Below are 15,363 nucleotides of genomic sequence, written 5' to 3' on the forward strand. Positions count from 1 at the left end.
TGAATTGCTTGATCATGTTTATACTTGTTCTGGGTTATCTCTAGGGGCTAAGGGGTTTAGAACTCTTCTACAGGACTGGTGCAGTTTGGTGGGGACATAGTGTTTTAACTTTCCATCTTGTTATTCTTTTGTTGTGATTTTTGGCATGTGAATTTCTTTTGTTGTTTATGATTCTGATATGAGAATTAAGTTGAAGTATGCTTCTGTTTCTATTATTGGTGTGCCTAGGTCTTTCCTTATTGTGGTTGGTACAGGGTTCAGGTTCTCTCAGGTTTAATTTTGAGGGAACTGATGGTTTCAAATCAGCTATTCAGGAGTACCCACAGAAGCCCAATTCAGGTTCCAGTCAGGTACACTCAGACTTCCTTTGCCATTTAGAGGCACGATCTGGGCACTCTCAGGCAGTCCCCTACTGTTCTCAGGCCCTCTGCCAGAGGGAGGCCAGCGGTAGGCCAGATCTTGGCACTCTCTGGTGGTCTGCTGAGATCAGAACTGCTATACCTACACCACTGGAGGTGGGAACCCACCCTCTAAGGCTGTCTGCGAGAATTTCAGCCTTAGGCTACCAAAGCCAGATCTGTCCTGGGGCTTTGGGAGGGGCCTCACAAAGTCCCAGGTAAGGGGATGGGTATGGCACAATTAGGGGAAGCTCACCACTTTGTGAGGGCTGGATCCAGGGGCTTTCAGGCAGTCCCCTGCTGTTCTCAGGCCCTCTGCCAGAAGGAGGCCAGAACTAGGCACTCTTTGGCCTGCTGAGATCAGAGCTACTACACCAATGACGGTCCGAACCCACCCTCTCAGGCTGTTTTTTAGTCTCATTTTCAAGAAGAAAAATGTGGTTTTCTACAGATACATTACCTCATGTGACTAATAAGATGAAAGTTAATTAAAACTAACTAGGATATTAATCTAAAGTAGCTGATAATAAATACATTAACCTGCTTCACAGATCATACAAATATTAGACAACACATTTGTTAGCACGGGATGGTTCCATGTCAGCAAGTAATTACCTTTCTTGTAATGTTTGTGTCTTTTTTGGAGAGCTTCATGTGTTCTGAAAGAATTCCATTACATTCTCCAAAGCAAAGAGGATAAGCAAGGATAAGCAGATGGTTCCCACATCTGAAAAATGTGTTCTAGAGATAAAATAACTTGCTTAATGTAACTAGTAAGTGGTGGAAACAACTTAATGAAGATCTGGATCTGCAGCTTTCTCAAGCAGACTCTCTTGCCACTGTGAGTCCAGCTCGCTCAGCTCCTCTTGCTCAGCAGAGGCTGAATTTGTTCCAGGGAGAGGATGGAGGGACTGCTCTGTGCTAAGACTGAGCCAGCCTTCTTCTGATGCACTGGAAACAAAAGTAGTCCATTTGGGTGTCCATACTGAAGCACCACGGGCTTTGCAAGTGGCTGGATGAAACATACTGTGGTCACATATGGAGGAAGGCAAACAGGTGAGGGCCAAAATTCTGACTATACGGTCAGTCAGATTTCATATGGGCAACACGCAGATCTTTAGCAGTCAACCTCAAAACTTCACTTGGTTCCAAAGAGAGCCTATTTTAAAATGTTATCCTTTGTAAAAATGAAATTACAATTCTTTTCCTCATATCCTGGCAGTCTTCCATTTACTCCAGAACTTTCAAATTTAAGTCAGTGCTTGGATTTTGGAATGCTTTTTCTTTTAGGAAAAAAAATTATACATATATATATATATGTATATATATATATGTTTTTACTTTATTTATTTATTTATTTATTTATTTATTTATTTATTTTGTGTGTGTCACAGGACAACTTGTGGGAGTCAGTTCTTTCATTCCACCATGTGGGTCCCAGGGATCAAACTCAGGTTGTCAGGTTGGCAATAAGCATCTTTACCCACAGAGCCATCTCACCAGCCCAAGAAACAATATTATAAATGTTGGTTTGAGCTGGATGTAGTGACTCATGCCTGGCAGGAGGATTGTTGCAAGTTTGAGGCCAGCCTGGGCTACATAGTCAACTCTAGGCCAGCCTGGAATAAAAAGTTGGTTTGGTTTTTAGACTGGCTTACAAAAATCTACAACATACATAAAAAATAGTATACCTGAATTATTAGATGGAATCATGAGTAAAATATTAGTTACATGTAGCTGACATTTAAAATTCTTCTGTGAGGAAACTATAAATATACATTCCAAGTCCCTGTGCTGGGAAAATTCTCAGTCTATGTTAATGATGCATCATTTTAATGGTGAGCAGAAGTTCAGGTAGGTGGGATGGTATTTTTGGATTCTTTATTAACTCTACATCTACATAACGGAGGCATTTCTTATTGGCACAGACACAGGAGTTTCAGAACATGGTGATTAAACCAATATTTACAAATTTGGGGCACATCTTTATGACTTGGAGGACTTGCTCAAACCCAGATGGCTATGTCACACCCTCAATTTCATATTCAGTATATACAGGGCTTGAGGACAAGCAGAGTTAAATTCCAGTCCATGCTATATTCTCGATTCATGTGGGTCTGGGATATTTATTGCTAGGTCATACATAACTGCTGGGGGCTAGCAACATTCATTCATGGGAATGCTGTATCATAAAACTGTCAGCCTCATAATAATTCTAAGTTCACTGGTATTCTGATAAAAATACCTACCATGTTTTTCCACTGGACTTGCATAATTGATATAATAATTGCCATGAATTCATGTGGAAGAATATTGGGTGAGGACTGTCCAAGGAAATTTGGAGAGCAAACATGGGAAGATATTATTCTCTAGATATAAGAAATTAGTCTGACACTATAATAATTGATACAATCTACTACTGTTAGTGCCAGCGTCAACATTAGACCACTGAAGCAGAACAGAGATTTCCAAGCAAAACATTCAAATAAGGAAACTTTATATTTATAAATACATACAAATTATGGATTCCCACATTATATTCTACATAAAAATAATTTCCATTTTCTGAAAGACCTTCATGTAAAAGAGCTTTTAGAAGAAAATGAAGACCATCCTTATGAAGAAAAGAGAAAGGATTCCCCACCCCAGACACTAGTTAAATCTTACTTCATTAAACATCAGAACTTTTGCTCAACAGAACGCTGAAGTGTAAGACAAGCCACAGACTGGGAAATGATACTTGCAATGTTTATATCTGAGAAGGAATCTTTCTTGAAATTTATAAACAATTCTCATATGTCAGTAAAAAGACATATGGTAAGGATATGAATTTACAGAAAATTGAATGGCCAATAAATATAGGCAAAGATGCTCAACTTCACTAATAAATGCAAATTAAGGCGCTTTTTACCTATCAAAATAGACAATACCAAATTTTCTGAGGATTTGGGATATGAGCATTTCTGTCACCTTGGTGGCTGGCTTGGCAATATCTAGTGCCAGTGAGATCCTTGCACTTTGCCCCAGGATTCTAGATGAACACTCAGAGAAACTTATGTGAATGCACTGGGGGATGCATGCACTAATGTTCACCTCTGCATTGATTATAAAGGAAAAAAAAAGAGGCTAAGGAAATAAATTGCACTGGTAGATATAGAGAGCAGTTAAAATGAATGCTCTAAATTATGGTGTGTGTGTGTGTGTGTGTGTGTGTGTGTGTGTGTGTGTGTGTGTATGTTGTGATAATGTCATTTCCATATTTGAATGGGTTGCTTTCTTCTGTTCTAGTCCAGTGGTCTGTTGTCAATCCCAGTATTAGTAGTATCATACTGTTTCAGTTATTATAGTGGTAGAATAGTTATATATATATATATACATATATATACACCATAATAATATGGGTAAGAAATCAAGCTGCAAAATGGCAAGTGGAGTCAAGTTTAAGAATATGCATAGCAATGCTATTAATTATATATAAATGCCATGTATGTTGTAGGGGTTTAAAACAATTTACAGGAATAAACACTAATTTCAACATAATGGTGCCCAGTAAAACTGTAAGGCAGAGTAGAGGGACCTATGTATATAGGTACAACATTTTGTTAAAAAAAATCATTCAGGTGACTGATGTAATATTAACATTTTATTTATCTGAGCAATTTGTACATATATATTATACAATGTATTGTTCTGAGTGTTGGCAATATCTTATAAATAAAGAAAACTCAAAAACACACAAACACCTTCTTATTAGTGACTTCAACATATCTCACATCTTTGCTCATATAAAGTTGAATTAAGAGCAAAGAGAAGAGAGGCTTGGTTAAAGACATTTCAAATACATAGATGATAGACTTGCCCATAATAATACCTCTTAAACTTGATTTGTGCAAAACAAATTTGTAATTACTAGGTAAGAAAATCTACTTAATTAGTGCCTTTCCCAGAGGACCTTCTAGTGCCAGCCAGCACGGACTGCAGTTTTAATTGAGATGGCAATGCCACTTAATTGGAACACCTGAATAGGATTAAGGGGTACTCAGATAAGGTCAACTGGTTTCCCTGGTACCCAGAGCTTTGCTGGGCCTCTGCCTTTTTATGGTATCCTCTGCCAACTGGGTTGAAGCTGAGCCAAATACTCTAACTCTCTTTTATAGATGACTTGATGAAATGTTTTAAGTATGAGTTCCATCTCTTTCAGAATGCATTTTGAAACACTGCCAGGCTGATTTTACTGACAAAGTTTAGAACTTATTATGTGGAAGCAAGCACTAGACATTTGCATTGCTTTTAACTTATTGATCTGAGAGCTTAATGTATATTATAATGAAATAAACTGATGATTGTGTTAGGACTCAGTAATGTATTTCAATTAGTTGTATCTGACTGAATATATATGTATTATAAAGAATTGACTCATGCCATTGTGGAGGCTGACAAACTCTAAGATCTGCAGTTGACAAGCTGGAGACCCTGAAGAGCTAATAGTATACTTTAAGTTCAAAAGCTGAAAGACTGGAGATCCAGGAAGAGTCTATATTCCAGTTGGATTCCAAAGGCTAGAAATTACCAATGTCCAAGCAGGCAGGAGAAACTTGCCACTTAGGCTTTTTGTTCTTTGTAGACCCAACTGACTTGATGAGGCTCACCATCTACTATACTCAGTTTTCCAGTTCAAATGTTAATCTCATTCAGAGGGCTGAGGATGTGGCTAAGTAGTAGAGCATTTGCCCAACATATGTAAGACTGTGGGCTTAATGGTCAGTAGCTCAGTAAAAGGATGTATGTGATGGTGTGGTATAGGGAGAGAACTCATACATAAATACCCTTACTTTATTGTCCTGGTTAGTTTTTGTTGTCAATTTGACACAACTTAGAGTCACATGAGGAAGGAGTCTTAATTAATGGATTGCCCACATCAGATCAGATTGGCCTGTGGCCATGTCTGTGAAGGACTGTCTTGATTATTGGTTGATGTAGGGGGGCCTAGCCTACTGTGGGCAGCAGCATCCTTAGGTAGGTGGACCTGGTCTGTATAAGAAAGCTAGCTGAGCATGATCCTGTGAGCTAGGTGGTAAGTGGTGTTCCTCATGGTTTCTGCTTAGTTCTTGCTTGATTTTCTGCCCTTACTTCCCTCAACAATGGATTGTGACCTGGAAGTGTAAATCAGTGAACTCTTTCCTTCCCAGGTTGCTTATGGTCAGTGTTTTATCACAGCAACAGAAAGAAATTAGAATACAGACACACTGAAAATAGCAATGTCTGGGTACCTACTTCATGGTCCAGTTAGATTAATATAAAACTAATCTTCACATCTTCTAATCCAAATTTAAAATAATTTCACAAGGCTTTTTGACTGCATTGTTTTTGTTATCAAAGACTATTTACATTCCTTCACAATGAAAAAAGAGTTCAAGGCCAGCCTGGTTTACATAGTGAGTTCCAGGATAGCTGGGACTACAGGGAGACTCTCTCAAAAAGACCAAAAACAAAAAAAACGAAACAAAAAAAAGAAAAAAATATTTGTGTTTCTCCATAAAATCAGTGCAGTATTAACAGAGAAGAAAACACTTTTTTAAAAAGTTGACACTGGGGGCTGGAGAGATGGCTCAGTGGTTAAGAACACTGGTTGTTCTTGCAGAAGACCCAAGTTCGAATTGGAGCACCCACATGGCAGCTAACAACTGTCCGTAACTCCAGTCCCAGGGGATCCAACAGCCTCTTCTGTCCTCCGTGGGCATTGCACGACACAGGTGCACTTACCTACATGCAGGCAATACACGCATACACATAAAATAAAAATACTTTTTTCAAAAAAGTGACACTGATTTTTGTAAAATTTCATGAATGTCCTATCATTAACTCATTTTATGACCTTGGGACGGGTAAGTTCTTTATTTGAGAGCATCTGAGGTGATCACCATATTCCTGTCCCACTCTAGAAATCTGTAAACTTTGATCTCTTCAGCAGTATTTGGACGCGGCATGGGATTGGCAGTGTGTGCTAGCTACATCCAGGTGAACTCAAGCTGCGTTCGTAGAAGGATGCGGTTCCAGTTCACTTCTGCTCCGTAGTTAATGCTTGGATGCATTGAATGACTCGGTAGGAGTAAGTGAATTTCACATGTGAGGGTTAGACTCTGAGCAGTGCTAGTATCACTAGGTCCCAGGACAGTTATTAAATGCCATGTGAACTTACTTTGTAAACAATTTCTCTTAAAAAATGGGGTGGCTTTGGACTCTCATCTGCTATTTAAATAGTTAATACTATTGGAGTTTGTGGTGATTTAAAAGAATTTCCTGTCTACTTCATACACAGAACATCACACACAATACCTTTGAATGTTTGTTTTCTTGCTTGCTTTTTAACTAATGCATCTCACTCATGAGGGTTTTTTTTTTCACTTTTTTTATTGAACTTTTTAAATTTCAGACATTTCCCACTCAAATCCAGACCCTCTCCCCAATCCATGCCTCCCCCATCCCCCCACCGAACCCTATACACTCTGCCATAAATGCTAAGTCCTATTCATTCAGGTGTTTGTACCCAAATGTCCTTCAGTGTAAATGCATCCCACTGGAGTCTAGTCATCCCATCCAGTGGTCGTATGTAAGTCATACTCTCTCTCACCCAGCAGCAATTAGTCTCAAATAGTTCTCAGTCTAGTCCTGGTCCACCATCTATTTCTCACCTCTCCTTTAGGCCCGTGTTTAATTGAGCTGACATGGGTCCTGAGTTCGACACCACTGCTGCCACATGCTTACATGAGCAAGCCTTCAGCGGTCTGGAGGCCTCCACCTCCCTGTGTTCGTGAACCAGCCCTGGCTCTTACATTCTTTCTGCCTCCTCTACTGCAGTGGTCCCTGAGCTGTGGGTGGATGCGGTTCCATAGAGGAGTCCCATCCCACACTCTACAGTCTCTTATTCTCTAAAACTTGGTCAGTTGTGGCCTTCTGTGTGCATCCCACTCTGATGTACATGGAAGCCTCACTGGTGAGAGTTGTGATTAACTGATTCATTTGACTGGCATCTGTTGTGTTGCCAAAAGAGAAAATTTGTCATAAGTCCAGTTTTATTTTGGGGAGGGCTGTTTGAGCTGTTAGCAAGAGTACTGTGTACAGAGATTTTAGTGCCTGCTGAATTCAAGTGGCTGGTGGATCTGAATCATTTTGGCAGTTCTCAAATATTATAAGGATAAGTTAAGCCATGCAAAAGTAATTTTCACTAATGAGTTCTCTATCAACCTTGTAAATGGTTTTAAAATGTCAGCTGGCCTGCAGAAGTGTTGAATAGTCTACAGAGTATTCCTGAAGCCTGTGACTGCCACCTTCTTATTGTCATCCATAGCCCCAGATAAGCACACATAAGCACATCTGAGCCTCAAGCACTTACCTAGAAATGCATTTTTCACATTAATGACATGGATTCTTTTTAAACATTTATTTATTATTATTGGGAGCATATGTGTGCCACAGATCTCGCATAGAGGTCAGAGGACAACTTTGTGGAGTTGGTTCTCTCCTTCCACCTTTACCAGGGTTCTGGGGATTGAACTCAAGTTGTCAGGCTTGCACTGCAAGTGCCTTTACCCACTGAGCCATCTCTCTGACCTGCATAGATTCTTGAGTGAGAAGAAATAGAAAATGCAAAGAATTTCAAAGAGATACACTTCTGTGGAAGACAAGAAAAGTGGAATAAGAAAAAGAAGGCCGTATTTTAAAAACAAAAAAGAAAGGGCAAAAGCCCCACAAGAAACATTAGAGTGCTTAATGTGTTGGAGAGGAAATCAGGAAAAGTCCTTGGTTTGGTTCTGGTTTGTTTTGGGCCTGATTTCTTTTAATGTGCATGTTGCATTCACTTGCAAGGAGTATTTTTGTGATTTTGAAGTAATTTGAAAGCCTATGATAAAATATATGGAGAAAAGATTTAATTACTACGAGTAGACTCAAAAAAGCAAAAAGAATCTCATTATTTCTCTTTCTGACTTTCAGTAATATACTGCTCTTAAATCCAGAAAAGGTTGATGGACAAAAACATTATTCCTCTTATGATCGTTTGAAAACTCAGCACCCACATTGTCCTCCTCCCCATATCCTTTGTTGGGAAAAAGGCAATCTGCAGCTTCCTTGGAGGATACGAGGCAACTTAGAAAAGTGGCAAAATAAATCAAATTTATTCTCATCAGATGTGTCATGAGGCAACTGTAAGCAAGCTGTGAAATAGCGGCAACATAATCTTGAAAATTTCCATGTACTTCTTCCAAATGAAACGAAAAGAAACTTAAAGCTACTTCTATCTAATTTTGGCTAAAGAAAGTGCACAGGTATGTGTATGTTTATACCATTACTAAAACAAAACAAACAAGCAAACAAAAATCAGAGAGCAGACCGGACTTAGGCCTTCTAGGTTTTTTTTAATTTATTTTTATTTATTATTTATTTTATTTTATGTGTATGAGTGTTTTGCCTGCATGCATATAAGTGCAGCACATGCATACAAATCTGTGGAGGCCAGAAGATGGTCTTGGCTCCTGTGGAACTGGAGTTATGGTTGGTTATTAGCTGTAATATGGGTGTTGGAAATCAAACCAGGGTCCTCTGGAAGAGCAGGCAGTGCTCTTAACCACTCAGCCTTCTCTTCAGCCCTGACCTTCTGGTTTTATAAACCTGTTCCAGATTCTGTTTTAATCTGGGAAAGCTGGCCACTTTTTTTCCCTATAGAATAAGGTAAGAATCGAAACTCATAAAATGGTAGAGGTTTGTTTTCTATTATATCATCTCCCATTTTGCTTACTTATATTAACTTGTTGAGGGATTGATTTACAAGCAATAGTTCAGACAGAGCCTTAGTTTACTTCAACAACTGTGGTCATTCAAAGGAAACACTTTTTATTTTTGTTTATTCGCTGGAGCTGATCCTTGCTCCCTTAGGCAGCATCTTAACTGCCTTTGAAGGACTAACCTCTCAGCCATATTACAAGACACAGGTCTTGCTCTATAGACAGGGCTTGTGATGAACAGAGATCTCTAATGACTATTAGATTTGAGGCCAAGTTCACTGCAGATTTTGCTCACCATTTGGGGTCTCTGAGTGTGAGTTTGGAAATCCAGGATATTGGGTTCTATTGTTTATTGCTGAGATACCAGCTTTTGACCCAGATGTTTACTAAGCTGAGTAGATTCTGGTGTGACTTTAATTTATTTAATATAAGCTCTTGGAAGCATACACATTTGTGTATTTTTCTGCATGGATTAATATCCAAATAAATCACAAACAACTGAAACTGGTTTATGTGCTTCATTTTTAACTTGAGGTAGAGTTTTTGCAAGGAGCATGCAGAGTCTGCAGAGTCAATGAATCATACTGCCTTTTCCTAGTGGAGTCTGTTAAAAAACCTGTCACTTGTGAGCTCAATAATAAATGTGCTTGAACACACACTCACACACACACATATAACCCTTAGTTCAATTATGGAGAATCCAATTTATCCTCATTCTCTAAGGTATTTTCTCGAAGAAAGAGAGTCCTTGGGCGCCATTGTGTATAATTAGATTTTTGCACCTCTGTATTGTGAATTGGGATTTCCAATTTTTCCACCCTAAGGTGTAAAGTGATGGTGCTTAGCAACCCAAGATCGTAGTGGATGTTATAATTCATGAGGACTTACACATTTCTACAATTTGAGAAACTCAGGGGAAATAAATAGTGGCATGTATTGTGCTTTATAATTATTGTAATTTTTGGAAGCATTTTTCTTGCTTCCCCAAATTAATCTTCACCCACACCCTCGCCAGGTCTTAAGGAACTGTGTGGAAAATCCAGGGAGTCTTCTCTTCATATGTGACTTTCCTCAGTTCCCAGGGAAATGGCCACTTTCTTAATCAAAAATTTTAATGTCTGTATTTTTATCCTTCAATACAACATTGAAAAACAATGATTTTTTAAAAATCATGTCACAGAAAAACCATAGCTCAAATATCAAATAAATAAAACTATGATAGTGAAATTTTAGACGATTAAAGGGAATATAACAAAAGTAGTGTGACACAGAAACAGCTTTGAATTTCTTGTGTCTTTTTCTTCTGAACTGGTTTTCTAAAAGTAGTTGAATTAGAGGAATCTGCATGTGTGGCAGAAGTTTTTTGAGTATTTATAGTTTTAACACTGAGAATAATGGGGAGCTAGAATAATCTACAATAAACAGTAAACCGTATCTCTAATGAAATACTGTCGATAAACAGATCTGAGTTGAACTCCTGCAGGTATGAGGACTGGTTTTAAAATATTTTACTTATTATTTTTATTTTATTGTATGAGTGCATGGATATAAGTGCACCAATGTTGTGCAATGCCCATGGAGTTCAGAAGACATCAGATTTCCCTGGAACTGGAGTTATGCACGATTGTTACTTGCCATGTGGGTGCTGTAAGAGCAACCAGTGCTCTTGACCTCTGAGCCATCTCTCCAGCCCTAAAAAGAATCTTCTAGAATGAGAAAAATATATAAATTCAGCTTCTTCAGACTTTATATAAGTTTACGTGTTTCTCATATTTCTAGACTGATCAAGGTCAACAAACCAACTAAGATGGGCTTGTGAATCATTTTCCACAAATATGTTCATGAACAAAACTCATTTAAAAGCTTAAAAGGAATTAACCTGTAAGATTCTGACTTTTGTAAACAAATATGCACCAAGCCTCCCTCCCTCCCTGGGATGATGCCATGGGCTCCATTATTACTATTCAATGTAATGTTTTTAGTCTTGAATATTTACTCAGCCGTTCTTTCATCCATCCACCAAATATTTGTTGAGTATATAAATATAATATACCCTTGGAGGAGAGATAAGCTATATTTAAACAGCTGAAGAAAAAGTGGTACACAGTTTGGGAGAACGCTGATGATGAGATTGTTTCCAGCTGGTCAAACTTGAAAAGCCTCTTTCTGAGGTTAGAATCACCCTTTGGGCTTGAAGAGCCCAAGTATACATGACTGGCAGAGCATGTAGGGGGAGGAAGGAAGAGAGACGGCCTGGGTAAGCATAGGACAGATCAAGAAGTTTTGGTTTGAGTGGAAGTGGCAGGATACTTGGAGCCAGGTCTCTTCAGTGCAGAACTGAGGAGTTGCTACTATAGGCAATGGGGGAAGGTTGAGGAAGTAACATGATCTGACAGCACTGTGACCAGGCCAGGACCCAGAGATTTGTCTCCCTGTGAATAATGAGGTTTACCTCTTACGGCTTTCAAAAGAGCTTTCCTGTAGTCTCAATGCCAGGACTCAGTTCTTCAGGGCAGACCCTCAGTTTAGAATCTGGGCTTCTGTAACTTGTAGCAGCCTTACCTTGAATGGGCCCCAGCACCATATTGTTTTGGCCCCCCTATACTGTCCTGTTGGCCCTGGACTCTAGCCCTTCCTAGAATTTTCTGGCACTCCATAAACCAAGTGTTGATTTGTCTCCACAGTCTTAATCTGCTTACACAGAGCAGATTAAAAGGTTCTTACAATGTTGAGAAATAATAAAGATTTGATAGAAGATATGGTGGGAAAAGGGATGAATTCAAGAAACAGTGTAGAGGGGATGAAGAAGTGGCTTAGCAATTGAAAACACGTGCTGCTATTCCAGAGGACCCGGGTTCAGTTCCCAGTAGCTATGTCAGGTGGTGAAGCAAAGCTTTGTGGATAGAACTGTGGAAGAGGTCTTTCTTATTTTAGTGAAGAGTGCTCAGAAGGACAGGAGTGAATTGTGGCAACACAATGCCCAGTATAAGCTGGAGTCACTGAGTAGGATTAGAAAAAACATGCCTGTGTCAGATGCGCTGATTCGCCTAATGGAGAAGCCACTCTTCCATTGGTTCTAGCCTTCTACCCTCCATCTCCCTATTATTTAATAGGAAATTCAGCACCCAACAATCTTGAAAACTGGAAAATGAGCTGTTTTCAGCTGTGTTTCTTTTTGGTGGTGCCTGTGGGCTGATCCACTTCCCTGAATGTTTTCACCAAAAAATATTAAGTAATAGTTAAAATTTATCAGTCAACCAATCTGTGGTCAGGCGCTGTACTAGATACCCATTTTCCACATGTTGAATATTTCATTTACTTCTCAAAAAACCTGTGATGTGGTCTTCTTATCCCTATCTTATAGGTGGGAGACTGAGGCTCTCTGTGACCAGAACACTAACCATGCTTTTAGCCTTCAGCTGATTAATGCCAATGTTTTCTATAGTTGGGTTTTTTTTTTTCAATTACTTTTTTTCTTTTAGAGACAGGGCCTCATTATGTAGCTCAGGCTGGCACTGGACTGCTAAGTGCTGGAATTACAGGCATGTACCACCACACCTGGCATTATGTAGTTGGTTTCTAATTCAGGAATGCTGAAACATCTGTGGAAATGTAGATAATATTCGTTTCAGGACTGCAGTGGGTACAGTGGCAGCTGCTCTCTATCTTGCAGGTCAGTATGTGTCCACTTCAAGAGGAACAATGGACAGACTACTTTTTAAAATTTTTTTCTTAATTCATTAGTTCAGATTGAGAGACTATCTCCTAAGCTTGGCTACGGGCACCATTACTATTATTATCACTGTTGTGGCCACTCTTAGTTACTGTGTGTCAGAAACAACCCTGAGCACTTTATCTCGTTATTTTGTGTAATCATTACAGTAATTCTGTGAGGTCACTACCCTTCTTGCCTTCATTTTCCATGTGAGAAAGTAACTTACATAAGGTCACACGCTGGTGAGTGGTAGAGATGGGACTCAAATCCGTGTCTGTCTGATGCCAGAGTCCATCTTCCTACCACACTAGTATTTTGCCCCAACCCCAGACTCAAGGTCCTTACATTGGATTCTCCCGTATGTGGGTTCAGACAGGTTTAATCGAACTTCTAGATACATTTGGAGACCAGCTTTGTTTTCTTTGCTTCCTAGATCATGTGATGAGGTTAGCTGTTGTATTCACATTTTGAACGAGTCATTCAGTCAATTATGCAAGAGAGCTGCAATCCCTTCTCTATAATGTGACTTGGTGATGGTGAGCTGTTAGTACCATACGTAGATATTCAAATCACAGATGCACTTTCTCAAACACTGGCAGTGGTGGCATCACAGTATGCCAGCAGATGCAGGGCATTTTTGCAGAAGGCTTGGTGAGGCGGCAGAAAATCAGCTTTTAAAGCTTTATAGAGATCATCATAAAATGACAGCTACCTCCTTTCATTTCAATCCAAGTGCTTGTGAGTGTGCAAAAATTAGCATCAGCAATTAACAAGCTGCTCTTCTGACAGATCAAACATTGCTGACCTGGAGCTAAAGGGCAATTTTTGTTAATCATTTACATGATTCTATAAAGTGAGACTTGCTCTTGTCGGAATTCTCAAGGATGTCCCACTCCTGTGTAAGAAAATTATAGACACGGATATAGGATTTTACTACTTATGTGCTGTAATAAAGGCTAATAAAATAATAACCAATTAGATGCTTATAAAGCCTGAGTATATTAAAGTATTATGCAAATACTGATTAATTGTAATACTATAAACTCAGGGAGCAAGCAAAAGCATGCCCGATTCAAATTACAGGGGCTTTTATTTGCATTTCTACAGAATCTATTATTAGTGGGTCTCAAAGGACCTTACAAATAATAATTACTAAAGCCCATAAATATAACCCATAAATGTCATTTTATTAAGGGAATACAAAAGAACTCCCTTTTCTCATACATATTGTAAGACTGAAAAATGCCCAAGTAAAAGTAGGCGTGTCTGTCTGTAGAAGATATTCATGTACATGGGTATTTGGCTGTGATTTCATAGGCATACAAATGTGTGACTATGGGATTGAAGGTTATCCTGCTGAGTATCTCAATATACATGGCTGAAAGTCTTCATTTACTTCTGAAATTTAATGTGTATAATAGCTCTGTATGAATATTGCTGGTAACATATTTTAAGATTTCTCTGTTGATTATAAGATGAAATTTGAAAACAAAATTAAGTCAAGCTCTCATGAAGTATTTAAAAATATTTTGGAATGTTTTTCCAGGTTCCTTTTTCTTCAGGCTAATATCCTATCCCATGCTATAACTGTTGTCAGGTCAGCCTAGATAGTGAAATTGGTACTTATTGCTGTTCAGGGAAGCAAGTGCTGGGAGGATTTTGAATCCCCTTCAGAACACTCCCTTGTTCTTCCTTCTCCAGTTATCCTTCTGTTCTCCCCAGTGCTAAGCAGGGCATGGAAAAACATAAGAATCTTTTACCCTCCCTCCAACTCCAGGCCCCATGTGTTGATACTCAGCATAATTAGCCTCTGGTGCCAGGAGCCCATGATGCTGTTGCCAGTCACTGTGGTTATAGTCCTGATTACACCTCAATTTCACAGGGAATCTAAGGACGATGTGGACTCTTTTTCACCTCCTTTACTTCAGGGAAAACAGACCTGGAGAACTGTGCCAGTTGGCTGAAGTTAGACAGGTGAGGTGGGTCTCACAGAATTGTCCACAGCCCATGTCTCTTCAGCCAGTTTCTCCATCTACCTTATGTTAATCATATAATACTTTATGGCACAAAAATCTTCTAAACCAGAAGCATAGGAGCACAAATGTTTTTCTTAGTATTGTGAGTTCTGTGTGTGTGTGTGTGTGTGTGTGTGTGTGTAGAGGCCAGAGGTTGATGTCAAATGCCTTCCTTAGTTGAGAGTCTCACTGAACCTGGAACTCCCTGATTCCACTAGACTGGCAGGCCAGCAAGTGCCAGGATCCTCTTGTCTCCATTTTCCCAGCACTGGGATTTTTTTTAAAATGCAAAATTTAAAATCTTTAATAAATGGTAAAATTATATATCAAAGGAAGTGGACTTCTTTTTGGTTGGATAGTTGTTTTTTTTAAGAAGAATTAAATTTTAAAAATTAAATTTTTGTGATTTTTATACAATATAATTTGATGGTATTTGGATCCCTTCTTCTATCCCC

The 15,363-nt window shown here is 39.0% G+C and overlaps 1 protein-coding gene across 1 annotated transcript in view; it reads left to right on the forward strand.

Moving 5' to 3' along the window:
* Niban1 (niban apoptosis regulator 1) overlaps positions 1 to 15,363 on the forward strand; it is a 196,214-nt gene that overhangs the window by 67,747 nt on the left and 113,104 nt on the right. The gene's annotated exons all lie outside the window — the stretch shown is intronic.

The sequence above is a fragment of the Nannospalax galili genome, unplaced genomic scaffold, assembly GCF_000622305.1.
Source record: "Nannospalax galili isolate Female #2095 unplaced genomic scaffold, S.galili_v1.0 scaffold227, whole genome shotgun sequence".
In the NCBI taxonomy this organism is placed as follows: Eukaryota; Metazoa; Chordata; class Mammalia; order Rodentia; family Spalacidae; genus Nannospalax; species Nannospalax galili.